This window comes from Anopheles coustani, chromosome 3, assembly GCF_943734705.1.
Source record: "Anopheles coustani chromosome 3, idAnoCousDA_361_x.2, whole genome shotgun sequence".
Classification (NCBI taxonomy): Eukaryota; Metazoa; Arthropoda; class Insecta; order Diptera; family Culicidae; genus Anopheles; species Anopheles coustani.
The window spans coordinates 43,817,301-43,836,240 of NC_071288.1; positions in this window are offsets into that span (position 1 = coordinate 43,817,301).

Consider the following 18,940-nt stretch of genomic DNA (forward strand, 5'->3'; position numbering starts at 1 on the left):
GTAAATGAAAATGCAACATAACAAATATAGTAATATTAAAAACTCATTCTTTGAGAAGCTTGGTTAGCTCTATTGACGTTGCTTTGCTCAGTTCTCTGCCGTTGATTTTATACGTTATATATTTAAATATAAATATAAATTTAATAAAAAAAATTAGCATACTAAAAAGTGTGCTAAAAACACCTAGCAGTCAACGTGTTAAAAGGCTTAAAATTCTTGTTCACAGCAAAATTGTAGGTTGAATCAAGCGATAAAAGAAGTAAAAATCTTTAAAAACAGTATGTACGAAACATGGTCAAACTTTATAAGTTGTAAATTATACGAACATTTTCATCACACAAATAAACTGAATGTAAAATCACTCTAAATGAAGCAGACAATAAAAGGTTCACTCTTCGTTTCAAAGTACGATCAGAAATACATTTTCGCTGTCGCTGAATTTCACTTAAAAACCGTTTACCGACGGAAGCGACAAAAGAGAAAGATCAACCTTTCTCCTCAAATCCCACACCAGCTGGCGACGAGGCATCAAGATGGCTGCCATAACTCGTCCTGATTGAAACTGACAGGGGAAAGAAAAACTGGCCAGAGTAAAGAAAGTCTCTGGCTGAGAAAAAAGTTTTCTTCCCTGTTCCCCGCTTATCTTCTTAGGTATGCGTTTTCCTTCCGTTCGTCGAGAAATTGAAGAATTGCTCCGCGAACCGGGAACCCTGGAAACTTCCGGTGGGAATTGAACTTTCGTCAATGATGACGTGTAAGGGTGGTTTTGTAGGATATTTATTTTTTCACGAGAGGAGAGCAAAGTTTCGCATCCGCAAATGCTAAACTTTTTTGAGGATTCGAATGAAGTGAGATAAATGGAAAAAGCTCGTTGCAAGGGATTAGAAGAGTTGTGCGAGTGATTCCGTCTGAAGGTGGTTTGATGAGAGTTTGAAAACAAACCTTAAATATATTCATCTAAACGAAACTTCTATAATCTTTAGAACAATCATAAGGATCAAGTATTGAATCACAGTTAGGTAGCGTTGTATCAGAATATGATAAACATTTTATGAAAAACTGTGAAAAAACTTTGAGCGAAGACAATAATTTGCATGAAAAGCCTCTCATAATAAATCTGGGCATACTTAAGGACTTTTTCATCTACCAACACCGTAACCTACCAACCATTCATCGTCACCTGTCATTTTCCATTTCCCAGGCGAGAAAACCCCGAAAAGTGGCGGTGGACAAATTGAATTGAATTGAGGCTGTTCCGTTCGGTCGTCGCATCGTAGATTGCTTCATTCGCACCGAACCGTTTTCCAGTCGTGGCACTTTTCTCGAACGAAACTACAGAGTGTTTCGCCTGCGTCCATTAGAAGTGACACCGCCCAGGAGTCAAAGCTTTCTTCCCTTCGCTTCTTTAAAGTATCAAAACATGTATTTTCAAACAAATAAAAAATGAATAAGCGAGTAGAAACCACGTTTTTACACGCCGCAGGATCATCGGCGAAGCTTTTAACACAACAAAGAGAATATTTGATGATGGGACCGGTTTCCTGCTGCCAGGCAGGAAGTGAGCATTCGCAAATGGATGTGGCACGTCAAACGGTAATGATATTTTCGTACTTTAAAAATGATCGACAGTAGCAGAAGTCGCGGAATACGGAGCACCGTCTGGGAAGATGTGTTTTTTGTTTTCAATAACGAATGGTTTGAAACATTAAACATTCATAGATCGTGTCTTCAAAAACAAGAATGTGAAAAATAGCGCTTGCTTTCCGTCACTGGAATTTTAATTGTAAATTAAATCATCCCTTTCTGCTTTGCACGCTTACGAAACGGTTTGGCCGAATTTTCGGATGAAAAACCTCTCCTATTAATTGCCCTGTACCGCCACTTGATTTATTGCTGTTAATATAAATCATAATGGGCGTAGCAGTTAAATTCATCGTGAAACTCACCGTCGAAGCGAACGCCTTTGACTTTCCGCCCGCCGGAAATTCGCTTCCGAACATGAATTCTCAATGACTCAAATGAAAATGTTTCACATCGTTCCGTTCGACTCATCTGGTCGGCTTGCCCGATCCTTCATCCGCACAGGGAAATCGTGCTATCGCTTCCCACTCGGTTCGGCAGGGAGCGGCACGAGGAGTAATTAAAAGTCCGGCCAATTTTAATGTCTCAACTTCGGGAGAAAAAGCACACCGGGGAAATGGTTGAACCACGAGTCACAGGGCCCATAAACATGGATACATAAAATGGAAACATGAAGACCTGCCACACGGAAAGTGAATACCAACTCTTCGGAGTGGAGGGGTCAAGACACGGGGGGCGACAGTCATGGTGCTTCCATTTGAAACTTCGACCAGCAAGTGGCCAGAACCGGAACGGAACTGACAAAGTGTGCAGCGGTGGGACGGGGGTGGGTGACGTTAAACGTTTTGAATAATCCATGCGAATCCAAATGACGCACTTTAAAGCAACGACCACCAACCGACATATCCTGGACTTTCCACCGAACTTCCGGACCAGCATGGGACCGTGTCCGGGCCGGATCGGAGGGTTCCGGAATTCCGGAAAGTGATGCTTGCTGGAATTGGATGAAATTGTTTAAATTGTTTCATCCGCTTTTTTTTGTCTCGTTCCGATGCATCAGTCAAACAATGTGTGGAGAGCCGACTGTTTTGCAAATAAACGTCCCAGGATGTTTCAACTATGTTGTAAATTGCAGAAAAGCGGGGAAAACACTACCCCGGACGACTGGGCGGCAATTAAAGCCTCGGACGAGTGTTTCATGCGTCACTTTCGTTTCACCCAAATCCGGGATGAAAGTAAATTACCAGAAAATGGAACACTTTGCGAGGGGAAGTAATAAAGACGACGTTCGCAATCTTCTTGCGAATAAACGCCATCGGGATTTATGATAACGCCCCGCAGACGGGAAGGGGAAAGCCTTTTTCCCGTGGATAAACAGCAGATCCAGCGAATGGAAGCGAAAGCCAAACAAACGCTGGCTTTAAGGATCGCAAATAGAAATCTAATTTAAATTTCCTGCAGCATCGGACGGCGGAAGCGCACGGGAAAATTCCATCGCCCTGCTGGCCGCGGGCGTTTTAGGAACGCGCTGCTTTTCCTCCGACCGAGTCATAATAATCCCGGGCCGAGTTTACAATCTTAAGAGATTTTCCATCCCTCGTGATTGCCCGGCTGCATTAGTTCATTCGCCAAGAGTTTATGTTTTGGCATTAGGGTAGAATTTATTTTTCGCGTAAAGTAGACATCCGGCATACGTCGTATCTTTTTCTTGCTTGGTATAAGGTACCGTGGTGGTTCAAGAGCATCGGTTTGCGGATGGTACAAGCGGTTCGATGACTATTTTTAGCTTCTGTCGATAAAAGTCAATTATCCATCGATCTAGCCGGTACAGAAGGGTGGAAATAGCCATACTCGTACAGTTTTCCATCACGGCTGGACGACTTCTTCATGCTTGAATCCGAGCGAAACATCGACCGACGGAGTGATCGGAAAAGTGGGCGACAAAGCGTCGAGGATCCACGCAAGTGTGCAATTATTGTTATCGATTTGCTATTTTCTTTATCCTTGCAAGTTCCTTCCGGAGGACAAGTCTTCCGTTTCAACGTTCCCCATACACTCAGTGCATCGAGAAGTAGAATAAAAAAGGACTATACAACGAACGAACGAAAGTTTTAGGTCAAGTTCGGCGATACGGTGGAGTCGGTTACACTCAAATCGCCGTTCGGCCAATCAGTTCGCTGGCTCATGAATTATGCTGGCATGCCACCGGACGAAAGCGAGCTGAGAAAGCGGCAGCTGGACAGCATTAAAGTGTATGTGGTTTTCTGCATCCAACGGCACAGGAGCTGGGCCTTGGTCGGTAAAGTGCTGTTCAGGATAAAACTGAAAATAAAATCCTTCTCACCGGAAGAAGCACTATCGGAGCACTCCGGTGTACCGCAGAACCTTCCGAACGGGGGGGAAAAACCAACGATAACAAGGAGCAAATTGTTGACCTGCTTCGTTAGTTGATTTTTCTGCACTGGAAGCGAAAAGTTTTCGAAGACGGACCTTCCGAACGGAAAATGAAACATATTTGTTATGTATTACAGCAAAACAAGTAGAGAATAAAAAACATGGTTAAAAATTAAACAACTTTTTTAGTTTGTTCTTTATAATTGTGTCGCGATTAAGTACGATTTTTATGTCACATTTCGTGTGACATGTTTTTGTTATAATATTTTTGAAATGGATTAAAAATTAATCAAAATTACATATATTGAACTGTTGAAAATGTGTTACATAAAGAAACGTTAAGGCTTTTAGGTTGATCTTGAAATTTGGAAAATTGTTTTATTGTATTGTCCAATTAACTTTCCAACAGTAATTTCCCAAAAAGAAAGAATACCAATAAAACAATTTTAAAATTGAATTATTAAACATTAATTATATTTAAATCAAAGTCATGTGTTTTTTTTAACATACTCAACACAAGAAAAAGGTTGCACGCATGTAGAGATCAACTGTGATCCTCTCTAATGGTCTTTCACAGGTCCACAGGATGCTTCTGATTGTAGTTGATATGATTTAGTATTTTATGAGAGTTTATTTTTACATTGAATTTTTATATACTTCGCATAGCAACTGTTTGAGGATGATTTTAGTTTTTCAATCTTTTGAAATTTTTGTTTTCTCATTATTGCAAGTGTTATTTGTAACTCATAAACTCTTTCTTAAAAATTACAGACTCTCAAAGAGCGCACCTTACTTAAACATAGACGTTGTTTGAACTAGATTTTCTTAAATGCTTTTCCAGATTTGTACAGCGTCAGAAATCAACTGAGCACGAATTTGAGCTACGAAACCAACGAGAAGTGCTTTTCCGCCCGGGCGTTCAATGCAGGCGCACTAAAGTGGGACGCTTTATTGAGTTTGATGTCAATTTCAGTGCCCCTCGTGCTTGGGGCGTTATTGAGTGCGCGCTCGAGATCCCGCAAAAAAGCGGGAAGTGAATGCGCTTACGAAGGGGAAAACTGGAGAGAAATAAAAATGAAAGAAGCCAAGAAAGATGTGGACAGGTAACGGCTCCATTTTCCGCTGTACCAGAAGATTACCGGCAGAGGTGAAGGTGCAGAGGAGAAAAATCCTTGTGACGGTAACAGCGCCAGCGTCCCATTTCCCACGTGCATTCAATTGTCGGCAAAACTTTCATTCGTCCGAGGTAAATGTCAGCTCCAATGAGAGCTTCAACCAGCAGCATGGTTTGATATTTGCACAACTCGGCTTTGCGGTCGGTCGATTTCAGCCTCTAGATCCTCGTACGAAGGAGGTAGCATTCGGTCGTTTTAGGTCCCCATTTTCCGGCCCGGTTCGAGATCCCATTTCTTTGAACCATATAAACGAATGGCGGCTTTCCATGGGCTTAAGTCTATGTCGGTCGAAACGGGGGTTCATTCGCTTCCCAGCACCGTACACAGTTTTTGACGGATGTTGATTTATTACGAGGCCCCATCTTGGGTCCCACTCGCAGGAGACAGTATTTACACTCTTCCGGTGAAACACTTTGTCGCTGGGAAAAGGGAGACCATCCCATTTCTACGCCGTTGCGAAATGCACAAAATATACGATTGTATAAATCATCCTTAATTGGTCCCGGGGCCCTGTTTTCCCAGCCCGCCTCTAGCGAAACCCGTTAGGCATAATGCTTTCCGAACACTAATAAACGTTTGTTTCGACACTGTTTCATTAGTAGCGAACATTCCGAAGCACAAACCCTCCCTCAACCCTAACCTCACTCTTGAGAACACGAAAAATCGATCGATCTCATAACCGAACGGGCCGGATGTGGCGGGAAGCCCATCTTTCCAGTAGTGTCCAGTAATGATGATGCTTCACAACGTTCGTTTCTTCCTTGTAAGCGATCGCAAAGGACCGGAAGTTTATCGGACGAAGAAGGATGGAGAATTCTTCCGGTGTTTCCTGTTCGAGAACATCAATCATTTGAAGGCGGGCTGCGTATGAATGGGGTTAGCGTGAGGATGAGTTACATAAATAATATATCCGCTTCGATAGCCGCTGAAGGGTGTTCCCAGTTGTCAGCTCTCTGAAGATGGAACACTTATGTTTTAAATTCATGGATGACTCCATTTTAGTTCTTTTTCTAACATTTAAAAACCATCGAAACGCAAAACGTTACATTTGCGTGTAGAAAGGAAAAAGCAACTTTAAGCTTTAGTTAACCTTTGCATAAACATCGACGCAGCCTCTCGGAAACAATTGTGGTCTTGTGAAAACAACCAATATTAACATACGGTCCCGAAAAACAAAACCCTCGCTGAATGGCAAATGATTGTCCCTTCCCGCGAATCATTCTTTATGTTTATTTTCCCACCGTGTTTTTTTTCCTTATTTCTTATCAACAACCAACTCGTGGCGTACCTGCATGTGAAATCATTCGGTCCCTTGGGGAGGCTTTCACACAGTTTGTGTAGGTGGGCTTTTAATTTTCCACCATGTGGGAACCCAGCGAAAGCTTAACATTTTCCGACAGCACTTCTCCGGTGACATTTCATATTTCGGTGGAACGTGGAAGAAATGTTCATCGTTTCCCCACCCCCGTCGGAGCGCGTCCGTTATCGGAATGGATAATAAATCCGGCCCGGGTCGGGATCTGGATGTCAGCGGCTGGAATAATGTTATCAGAGCCTACCACCCCTCGGAAGGCGGAAAGAACTGGAAGGAAAACGCTGCCAAAGCCCCACTGACAAACGACGGAGAAACGGGCTGGTTCGTATTCATTTTCCCGGACGGAAATGATGGGTGGGTGTTTTTTTTTGTTTTCGAAGAAACTCCTTCGACAAATTGGATGAATTTAGTCCCATCACATACGACATCTGTTCCGCCCGCGACACTGATCGTCTTGATCCTTCCGAGGATTGGGGAAAACACGGTCCTGATCGTTGTGAAACAAACAGCGGCGACCATCGTGCTTTAATTTCGTTTACTTAAATTCCATGCCACTTTACCGCTTGCCTCGCGAGAAAACGTGCCGGGAATAGCGACCGTTCGAGCTCGTTGGATCGCGACGGTGGAAGATTCTCGGTTCGGCGTGACACAGGCACAAAGTCGTGGAAATGAGAAATAAAAAATAATGTTGAGACGAGAGTGCGCTGAATATGCAATTTGAACTGGGTTTCTTTATGAAAACAGGGAAGAAGTTAAAAACAAGCAGCAAAAGTGAAAGGTCACAGAGTGGCGTGAGTTCGGCAAAAAAGGGTGCTCGTTTCGAAGGGACGCGAACGTCATCGCTGCATGTGGGCGTCTAATTGAAATCCATTATTAATGGTAACTCATTTTTCTTCCGCAGCTGCAGGTGCATCGCAGCGTGCCCGGAACCAAGCTGATAAAAAACGTTCTACTGAAAATGCGAGTGTGGAAAAATAAAAAAGCTTTCGTAGAATAGAAACTTATCAAATCAAATGGCACGCTTCGGTCCGTGAGGTGCGGACGAATGCAAGCTGAAGGTAATTTATCACCCATCAAACATACCGTCGAACAAACACGGGTCGACGAAGGGGAAAAACTGGGCAAGGTGTGGCAGGGCGTGCATGGACAAATGGCACCGGTCGGTCACAATTGCGATAGCCAGCGTGCAGTTGGACCCTGATTTGCTGGTGGTTCGAAATGGAACCATTCGTTGGAGCGGCCACGGTACGGGCAAACGGAACAACAAAAGTGAAACAGATAACAAACCGGCCAAATGAAACACGAAATCGAGTCGAATCTATCCATCGTTTATTTATGGCGTCATCTATGGGCCAGTGCATCCTCGGTGAATATTTCATTCCCGTGGGAGCGAAGGGACCGGAGGCCCGGGTTTCAAAAGGTCCAGCCCGGGCGATCGGTTTCCATCGGGCGGAAAAGCCACCCGAGGGCTTAGCCTTTTGCATTGCACAACACAGATCTAATAAAGTCCCACGTGCCCAAGCGGTTGGTCGAGGGCTCGGGCCGTAGATAGGGAAAATCTCCCCATAAGCCCTTCGTCCCGCAGGTGCACCATTTTCCTTCCTCAGGCCTTCCGTATGACCTGTGACATCTCTGTACTAAGAAAAAAAATTAAACAAAAAATATATATATCTTATGAAGGGACGGGGGCGAACTCTGATGGCCTGCAGTTGAAGGTCTACACACGAATCTTCCGGCCGGTATGTAATCAACGAGGAAACGGTGCAGCTTCGGGCGTAGTTTTGCGAAAATAGGACGATAATTCATCGCCCCAACCCCTCGACAAGGACATGGGAAGCGGAACTGACGGGGAGAACAAAGAAAACGCGTTGCCGAAGAGGAAACGTACACCTTAAGCAGAGCATAAAGTCAAACTACACAAGAGCGTTCCATTGCAATGGTGATACAGATCTAATCGAATAATGTCGCCTCCTGTGGTGGGGAGTGAAGGACCTAAAGATAGACGTCCTGACCGCAGAGATCAATGTTGGGGTGTGTCAGGTTGTGTGCGTGTGTTCGATTAAATTTACAAGCTGGGAGTGACTGGGCGTCTCCATGCAATGTGCCGTTGAGCTGCAGAAGTAATCTTTGTGCCGTTGAGCTGCAGAAGCTGCAGAAAACAAGGGGATTTTTCAAGGATCCGAGGCTATGCCATCATCGGAGCTATAATTCATAGCATACGGGATGCAATTTATTCGAGATGGGTGGCTCATTTAAACATAATGCTCGTGAGGTATGCCATAAATCTGCTCCTAGATGTTTGGAATGTGATGAGCATTGCGTTATATAAACTCCTACCGAGAACAATTGGCAAGGTACATATTTTCATAGATATAAAAAATATTAAACAATCCACGAATCGGATATTCTGGGAATGTTAATGAAATCGTGGTTTTGAAGAACTGAGTAATATCAAAAAGTCCTAAAAGTTGCAATAGGAGTAACAGAAAAGGAAAAATATACATAAATATGAATGAATGAGCAAGAATTGCAAAATACTTCAATATACAGATCAACAGTAAAAGTTTAACACACAGTGAATGTTTAAACGTGACAGAAAAAAGTCACTGACAACAAGTAAAATTGAAAATTTCTTTGAAAAACTGTAAAAATGACTGCATCTGCTGATTCGGTAAACCATCTTTTACGTAATGTGTGCGTTCAATTTTTAAGACTAGTTAAAAGATAATTGCAACCCATTAGATTGGATAAATTAAATTAATAAATTGGATGCTTGAAATTTAAAAAATGGAAAAGATTGTGGCAAAATTGATAAATTTACAGAAGAATTGTAAAAATAGCAGAGATTCTAATGAAATCGCAAACGATCTGTAGAGCTCGCGAAAGTAGCACGCAAACTGGAAGTACAAAAAAGCAATATAACTTTGCATACCAGTGCAAACTGCACATGTTCTGCATCGAAACTAACAGTAAAACCGGATGGTTTTGTAGGAAAGAACAAGGGAAAACGATAAAAACCAGTAGCACAACCACCCGGCGTGTGATGACAACCGTGTCTCCTTTTCAGCCATAATACTTGTTTTACGGAGCAAAGAAGTGCACACCCCCCAGTAATATGTCCCGTTCCGAACGCAAGCAGATTTCATCAAGCAGTAATAGACGCCGGCTTTTCCTCATTCGGAAAAAGCGGCAGCATCATATGGTTTGCATTTACGGTTGGACATTTTGTGACCCAGGCACGGTCATTACTATCTCTGCACGGAACTGCTCCGGTCGAGCATGGCCGGACGCGGACTGTCCGGGGAAGATATGTGCTTCGTCGGTGACATTCCCGTTCCGTTTTATGATCTTCCCGTGGATGCGATACCGGTAGCAGAAGGATGCATTTTCACGCAACGCAAAGACAACGATTGGGGCGTTTCCATTACCAAAGTGCATTTCTAGCTTTCCACCTTCCACGACTTCGCTTTCCGTTGCGGCTTCAATCGGCTCTAGCGCCAACATGTTTGTGTTTCACCAGCAGCGCATTGTGTATGTTGTTTTTGGGGCTTCGGTGGGACATGGCACACAGCTGCTCACCGCCCACTTGCCCGGCCCGGCACCCGGTATCAGCCAAGTTACGGGTTTAGTATCGTTTTCGGGTGGACCTTGCCATACGATCTGCCGGTGCCGGGCGTGCGATTATTACACCCAGGGTAATTTTCTCCACCCGGCGCAGACATTCACCCGGGCCCGGGCGTGCTGCCGGCTGCGGGCTGGTGAAAATTGTGGCCGTTAAAATATCATCTTCCAGCTAGCTGTTGCCGACGCGGCCGCCGAAGCACCGAAAGTGCGCCCGAAACGTTCGGTAGACGATAGGTTCTTGCGTTTTTCTTCTCCCTTTCTTTCGGATTTCAATTTGGTGTTCCGGCGCGCCGGAAGGTACTTTATTACGCGTTGTAACTGAATAAATAAAATCCATCCCACATCCTTCCGTTGCGGGCGGGCGGGTTGCGTTGCACAAATCACCTTGCCGGCAGGTGTTGGCTTTGGCATAATGACCGTGCGTTAAGACGCTGTTGCTTCGCCGACGTCCGTCTGGTTGTAAACATTCGAAAGGAAGGAGTTAATTTTGTAGGATTTATCCCTTGTTTGTGATAAATTATATTTGCTTGTTTTGGTGGTTTGATATTTCGATTATTGAATAGAGATCTTATTCGCTTACGAAACAAACATTCTACAAAACGTGTTTAAATGAAAACAAGTATTATAAATGTGCATAATAGTACTGTAATACTCTTTACTTTATGGTTCATTTTTTGGGCATGTTTTTTTTTAAATTTCACACAGCCATTGCTATTTCTATTCTTAAATTAAGATCACAGTTTTTCAACGGATTTGATATCAGAGTTGCATCAAAATTTAATGCTGAATTCTTTTTAGCAAAGTCTCCATCAAACTGCAAATGTGTACCAGAATAGAACGAAATGTTTGGCTCTAAATCAGAGGTCGGCAAAGTGCGGCCCGCGGGCCAAATCCGGCCCGCCAAATTATTTTATCCGGCCCGTAAGAATATTTTAGTGCTTCATACAAAAAAAACCCATCCCAATTTTTATCGGATTTGCCAGGTTTGTTTTCTTCCCGAAAAATGAAGATGAAAATTGTTTAACGAGGTGTTCCTGTTATATGTTTATCGATAACATTTTAAATACTTTATCTTTTCCCACTTTTTATGTAACTTTGCTATTTAAAAAGTTCCACTCTCCATTACAAAGGGGGTGAAAACATTAAAGCATCGTTTAAAGTATCCGCCCCGCGCCTACGGTTTCCTTTAAATCATCTGGCCCTTTTTGGAAAACGTGTGCCGATCCCTGCTCTAAATGATCATGTTGAAATGGGCAGAATGTGAAAATGGATTGCTTACGAAATACCACAACTTTAAGGCCGGACGTAAGTCCTTACAGACAGTGACTCGATCGTCCTTACCGATTGACAACGATGTTTTGGAAGCCGAATATCAACCTAAATCAAGTACGTCGCTTGTGTAACATCTACACACGAAAACCACCTACCTTGCTTTCGAAAGAAAAACCACAAACCACGGGAAAACAAAACGACTGTCAAATGTGTAGGGCAAGCACACGCTTGTACTAAACGATTACAGCCGCGTTACGAAATCGCGTCACGCTAACGGGTCGTTTTCGTGTGTGTCACATTTTCCATCCCCTCCAGGCAGTCGCAGCCCACAACACACGGGGCGGAATACACGCGTCAGAAATTGGATTGGAAAACTGAATGCTCATTTAATTTGGCCCGTTCGCGTCCCCGTGCGGTTTTGGGAAAACCGAATGGAGCAATAACGTGGGCATGATAAGTGTTTGAAGAGGTTCACCTACACACAGAGAACTAGGTTCAAGTTGCATCCATTTTCACGCTCCATTTTCTCCCCAAGTGCAGGGTATTTTTTATCCACCCCATATGATGGGATGAGTGGGTGTGTGTATGCATCGGAGTTTTCTTTCACCCCCGTTTGCAATTTGGATTCCACCGACTTCAATAGATAACAAGGTGATAGGAAGCAGCGGGTAGGGAGGTGATGGAAGAGTTAAAGGGAAGAAGGCCGGAGCGTGAGATACACAATGGCATTAATGAGCTCGTAGGAAATGGCGAGAATTACATCGAATTTCAAAGCCCTTTCGAGTAGAATGGAACGCTTCGTGGTGTGCGGCCTGATATCGTTGAACATTTTCTCAAGTTCCCCTTCCGCTAGCCGACCCCGGCTGCGTGCTTGTTGTAATCGTCCCATAGGCGATATCAACCCCCCCTCAGAAACGCTCCACCATGGTAGAACTGAATTTAGTATCCGGATCAAATCGTGTATGTCAAGAATCTCCTCCTTTTATCTTCGTGCCCCCCCCCCTCGAAGCATGTACCGCTTTGGATGAACTGCGACTGAAGGTGGGTGCAATTATGTAACTTCTGCCTCATTACTTACCATCTCCGGAACGCAAACCGTCGTGCCAGCAAGAGGGGATTTCTGCACAAATGATCTTACATCGGATCTCGAGCCGTTATGTGATGACAAGAGCCCATGACGCCATATTTGCCCAGCTCAAACCTCTATTAAGAGTGATGGCAACTGTGGATGGTTCGACTGTTTCGCATGTTAACATATGAGAACATTTTTAAACCTGATATTTTAAAAGAAACCATCAGAATGTTGGGATTTACGAAGCATAGTTTCGGTAAAACATTACCTAATAAACAATCACAATAAAAATTGGCACTAAGAAATTCACATCTCTTCAATTCAATGGCTAAAAGATTACAATGACTCTTAAGTAGGCCGTTGTTGAGGGTTTTAAAAAGTAATAAAGATGCTAATACAACCTGCCTCAAGGAACGGCTGAGTTAACACTTGAGTAATGGTCAAGTACTTTTAGTAAAACATGTGTTTCACACAACCCCACTCATTTCACACTTGAATGAGAAGAGATAAGAGGAAATAATTAAAACGGATTTAATGGCCGCTGCGAACAGAATCGCATTTCGTTTACGTATGGCTAAACAGGGTAAACTCCCCGAGTGACACTTTGGCGAACACACGCCGCGCAAAATCTTTCACCCGACACAGATGAAGTGTGAAGAGTAGTCCCGGTTCTGCTATGCCCCAACAGCGGCGCAGAGTCACGACACTCGGCACGAGCTTGTCGGATCATCGCACACAGCTTCCCGACAGATTACCGCTGTCACTTGCTTTCGCAGCTCTTTTTGCGGACGTTCCGACGATAAAACCCAGCGGTGGAGAACTAGCACAAGAATGAGGCACCAGTTCTACGAAAGAACTGAAATAAAAAGTACTTCCCAGGGAGGATGGCCTTTCTCGTTCTGGGTAGTAATTGCGTCGAGGGTTTCCAACGTGTTCGTATTACTGTGAGTTTAATTATCACTCGTTAGAGGCCGCACGGAAAGATCGCTGTGTACACGTAATCCTTATCAGCTGTAACGCAGTTGAAGTGTGTTTGATGTGAAGATAAAAACATAGGATGAATGGAAGACTTTTGCTTTCATTCAACAACAACAACACTTTAAATTCGTATAATTTGTCTGTTGCTTTTGTCGAGCAAATGATGAATTCAATCGTGTAGATGATTTCACAAAATGTTACATTGCTCGATAAGCTTCTCCACGCTTAAACGATTAGATTCTATTTTAATCGTAAACCCTAAAAGTGGTGTTATCTAAAAGTACCATAACCGCGATACGATTTCAGAACCGGTGTAACGTCTTTTAGCGATGATTTTCGGCAAACTACCACGTGTTACAAATGGAATGCGGCAATCGTAAATTCTGTTATTCGGTGCGAATATACCTGGCTTATCGTTCGGTAGTGAATTGTTTTGGAAAATCCCCCCAAACGGCTTCCGGCCATAACGATAGGATTATGGGTTGGACCTTCCCATGCTTTAAATTGGACAACATTCGCCAGATATGGGTTTTGTTGCGTCGATAAGCATCTTTCGCACACCAAATAAATTGTAGTCAAGGGGCTATGATTGTTTGCTTTCGGTTCCCTCCGAACAATGGAAAATGGTGGACACTTCACACGTGTTATACGTTGACATGCGACCACGACCTCCGGTCGAGAGTCACTTTCACCACTTTCTTTCGAGTTGCGCCACCGGCGGTAGCCAGTTGTGCCGTATCGTTTTTGCAGACAAACTCGAACGAGCTGTCAACAGACAAACTGGTTGAGCCAGGAACCAAGCGTTCAACTGTCGCTCGCCCCTTCGTATAGGACGCATATTTAGAATACAATCAACAAACTACCACAAAGTGTTTACCGTATTTCATCGCTTTTCAGAGCGCACGGATCACCAGTTCCGCTGAGGGAAGGATGCCCAGGCAACTCACGGACGGTAGGAATCCCATCGGCACAAAAGGTCACATTCCATCACACACAAAACTGTTGGCAAACTGCGTGGCATAACGCTGGCGGTCGGAAACTGGCGACGGTTGGTAAAGGTAAAGAATCACTCACAACTTGCCTCGCCGGAGCCCGGATCGAATGGCGTGGACGGTACGCAACTGTTTAAAATGCAGACTGCAAGCGACACCGGAATGCGCCGGAAAGGCCACCGATTGCACCGGACAATTGCTTAGAAGTCGTTACTTTATCGTTGCACCATTTGCATACACTATCCCGGGCCGGGGGAAGGAAGTTGGTGGTAGGTAAAAGATAATTTACACCAATTGTCGGTAGAAGTGTACACCTCACGTGGGTGTTGGTTTTTGGTTAGGGGGATGGGTTTTTTTTTCAATTTTCCGAAGACCTACGACGACGTTCGAGCCACCCGGAACGATATGGATAGGTTTCTGATTAAGCCCTACATTGTCACGGTAGGTTTCCACTGGAACATAACGATACGGCCGATGCAGAAACCTGGGTCAGCAGAGGAGGGACACCTTTCTTGTATGCTTGATTGGTTTTCTACCTTCTTTTTTGTTTATCGTTGGAGAAACTAGGTCATCCTACTCGGAAATTACAATGTATGATTTTCATTTGGCAAAGGTAGATCATACAAGGTAGATTTAAAAGCAACATTGTAGGTACATTACAACCAGCCCTATCTCCGACAGTTCTTGCATCTAGAGAACATTCTGCAAGAATTGTAAGTTCAAAGCGCATCAAAAATACCAAAAGTGTAAACCAAAGTTTTCAGTTCAACGACTTCTATCAATCGTTCCAAGGCCAAGCCGGCCGGTTGAAACTGCCCGGCAAACGCTATACCTATGCTGTGGGGGACTACATTTCCCGCTGGTGGATGACACACTGACTTGTCTCCTAGATGCTTTCCCTTTTTTATATCTCTCTGGGTGAAACATTCGGAATAGCCTGAGGTCGCCGTCAGTAACTGAATCTTAGATTACGGTGCCAGCCGAAACTCCAAAATGCAGCACCGTAACGGAGTTATCGTATCGTCCGGTCCCAGCGTCGGTCTTTCTTTATTTCAACCTGACCAATTCCGTATGCTGACTTGTACAGATTTTCCATGCATAGAATAGTAAAACGTACGTTGTCCTTCTATTACTGTGTTGTCCATCGTGTCATGAGTTCCCTGCTAGGTTGCGAAATTCGAACCATAAGCCACTGGGTCTGGGGATTTTCGGCTGGTATACCAAATACCGATGCATATTTTCTTGATCAGAATCGAGCCCCGAGTCGGGTCCAGCCATCCCAACTTGACACATTCAATTTCACAACGATTGACCACGGATAGTGTCACTAGCAGATGCGCCCGAACCATAAGCAGGCGATCGGGCCATGGGTTCAGAAAATTTGTGCGGCCCCTATTTGGAGTTATACGGAAATAGCCCATCAGGAGCGAAAGTGTTTAAGAAAAGTTTTGCTTTATAGTTCATTTTCAGGAAGGGTCGAAGCTGTTTGGGATCGCTTTAAATCCTAAGCTACTGTGAGGATAGTTTTGAGTTGTTTCTCTGAAGTGGATTACAGAAGCAAGCTCAAACAAACACCCCAAATGTGTTACAAAGGTCATCCAAAACGATTTTGACGCGGGATAAATGTATGCCAAAAAACAAGCCAAACACGTTTCCCTTGACTAAAAGTCGATCAAGAATCACTTACACCTCGCTAAACATTGCATCACACCAATATCGCGCCGAATTCTACACTTTGATTGCGCCGGAAAGCGGCGAAGCGGAGCGCATAAAACAAAACCAAACTGGAGCGCCCTCCAATGGTGGCCCAGAAATCGGCCGGAAATCGTCTACTGAAGCCTAACCGAAGTGCCCTCGTTAGCCAGCGACCGTTGCATGCAGCTTCCGTCGCATCGTACCCTCGTCCCGGGCCGCAATGTGAGACGAGGGCAGCAGTGCAGCCGAAATGCAAATTCAATGTCAACATCCAACGTTCCGCTTCGGACGAGCTCGAGAGGGAAAGGCAAGGACCAGGCTACAGGCCGAACCAATACCACCTACACGGAGGCGGTGGGTTTTCATGTTTACCTTTACCATTCTGCCCTCCTTCTGGGGTGTTTCTGATGAAACGTTTTATTGAGTGTACTTTTTAACATGTTGTTTTTTGTTTGTTTTTTGACCATCATTTGGACGTTCAGGTGATGGACCGGATCTTCACTCGGAGAGAGAGACATTCGTCCGGTTCACTTAATCAACATCGACACACGCCAATCGGGTGGGTTTTTATTTTGGCACTGACACCTACCACATTCCCACCGTGACCTATGTGCGCCTATGTAGGCTAATGAATTAACATGCCCGGAGGGCGTTACGGGGCGTTACACACGGTTCACACGTCGAAAAGGGAATGTTTTTTATGCGTAAATATCTTCCATCAAAAGGGATTACTGCTGTTAGGGAACTCGACCAAGCTAAGCTATGTGAGAATTCTTTAGCTTGATGAACGAATTGAAAACAGACCGACAGTAAGTAAATGGTAACATCAAGCCCGACATATGACGTTGGGGAAATTTGACGAGTGGAAGCAATGTGGAATACAAAAACACTAGTGAGTGAGGCAATAAAAGGCTTGTTTCATGCGAACCAGATACTGAAGCATACAATTGCTGAAAGTAAATGCTTGAATAAAACATGTATGATGCTGTTCACGTCAAGGAAACATAAAAATTTCAAACACCAAAAAGGATGTTCTATAGGAAAGCCAACGAAAGCTGGCTGTAGCTATCTGAGTGGAAATAAAAATAAAAACGATGCCAAACAAATCCTCATCTGCTGTCCATCAGTGGCAGACTGGTACAAGACTGCACCATTGCACTTTGCGCTCGCCGAGAAGAGTTCGCATCCGCATCGGTTGCATCACCGACGTGCCAGATTGCCACACTTTCATGCATGTCATGTGTGCATCGGACTTGACGGATGATAATGTACTCCCCTTTTATGGTTGGTATGCATTCTCTGTTCCTGTTTTACTTCGGAGCAAAACAAAATAACAGAACAGTTCCACGTGAAGCGAATTGTGTGCAGCTTCCATCCAGGAGAGGACTGACTTGCAAATGATAAGAATTGGTAGAAGTCTACAGAACACGTCGGATCGTACTTTATTGCAGCACTGCGCAGCTCGCCCATACGGAAATAATCGTTGCCGTCGGAAATCCACAACGTTTGTTTGGACAATAAAATATCGGTTGCATGTACGATTTCAGTTCGCAGTCTTCATTCGACAAGTTCACAGTTCCGAAACTATAGTTGTTACTTATAAGTGTACACTTTTCATACACCACGTGAAATATATAACAAAATTCATCTCATGCTGAAGTTGAATTCGTTATTGTAGTAACAACAACTTTAGTTCCACGTAATTTAACTTAATGTTCGCTCGTGAACATTTACCCTATTTCAATGCACGGCCCGATGAGGGATTCGCCATAGGAACGATAGCTTCGACAACCCAGTAGCCCAATCAACTAGAAATTAGTAGCTTATGCTTACGATTGTATGTCGAAATTACACTAGACTTAATAGAAGGAAATAGAAGGTAATGGCCGTCAATATCCGGATTATTACTTCTGCCATCAACACCAGCAGCAAACCGTCCGCATCGTGGCTCAAGGTCGGGCCAAAATTGGACATGAAATCGAGGAGCCTACACAAACGACGGCGAGCTCCTACACGATGGCTCGATCCCGAATCCTGAGTGTCGGCCCACGGCCGGAGTTACGTGAACCGTTTCACTCCGATATTGGAGCCACTAAGCACACACCCTCCCACCCCATTCAGGGACGTTATCTCTAATGCGATTGCTTCAATTCAGATAAAACTCGCCTCCAGGAGGTGACCGACGGGTAGGTGGATAGATTGCGGTGTCACCGGATTGGAGGGCATTTAATTTGGTTATGATGATGATGGATTATAATGACACGCTAACAATGAGAATTGATACGCATTTGGGGATGTTGATTGGGGGTAAATCATATCTGCTCGGTTTGGGACACGGAAGGTGGTGAAGAAATGAATCGGAACAGTGTAGCAATACGAACAAATAACCCCCGAGCGTTTTGCAATTGTAGTGCCCTCGTCAATGTTCGTCTGCAAAACGGATGACATTACACTCGCTAATTAACCATTGGGCAAGTTCGTTCGTCAGCAAATCAAGCAACGTTACGTATGTGTTACAAGCTGTTAAAACACGTCGATGAAGATATAGGCTTCACACTTTGATGGAAAACTCGGCGGCACGGCGATGCCATGGGCATGACATTTTCCATTTCCACTCCAAAGCGAACCGGCGGATGAAGCGATTTCGACGGCGCTCCCGGGGGCCGTGGAAGATACGAATCATTTACTCCGATTGATGGAACCAACCTAAAGTGGTTCAATTAATTTACCCCAAGGGTGGGCGGACGGAGGTGGTGGAGAGTGGGGATTTTTTGTTTATGTTTTTTTTTTGTAGACAGTTCTGATCGAAACGACGTGATGGTCGGCCGGTTTTGCGCGTGTG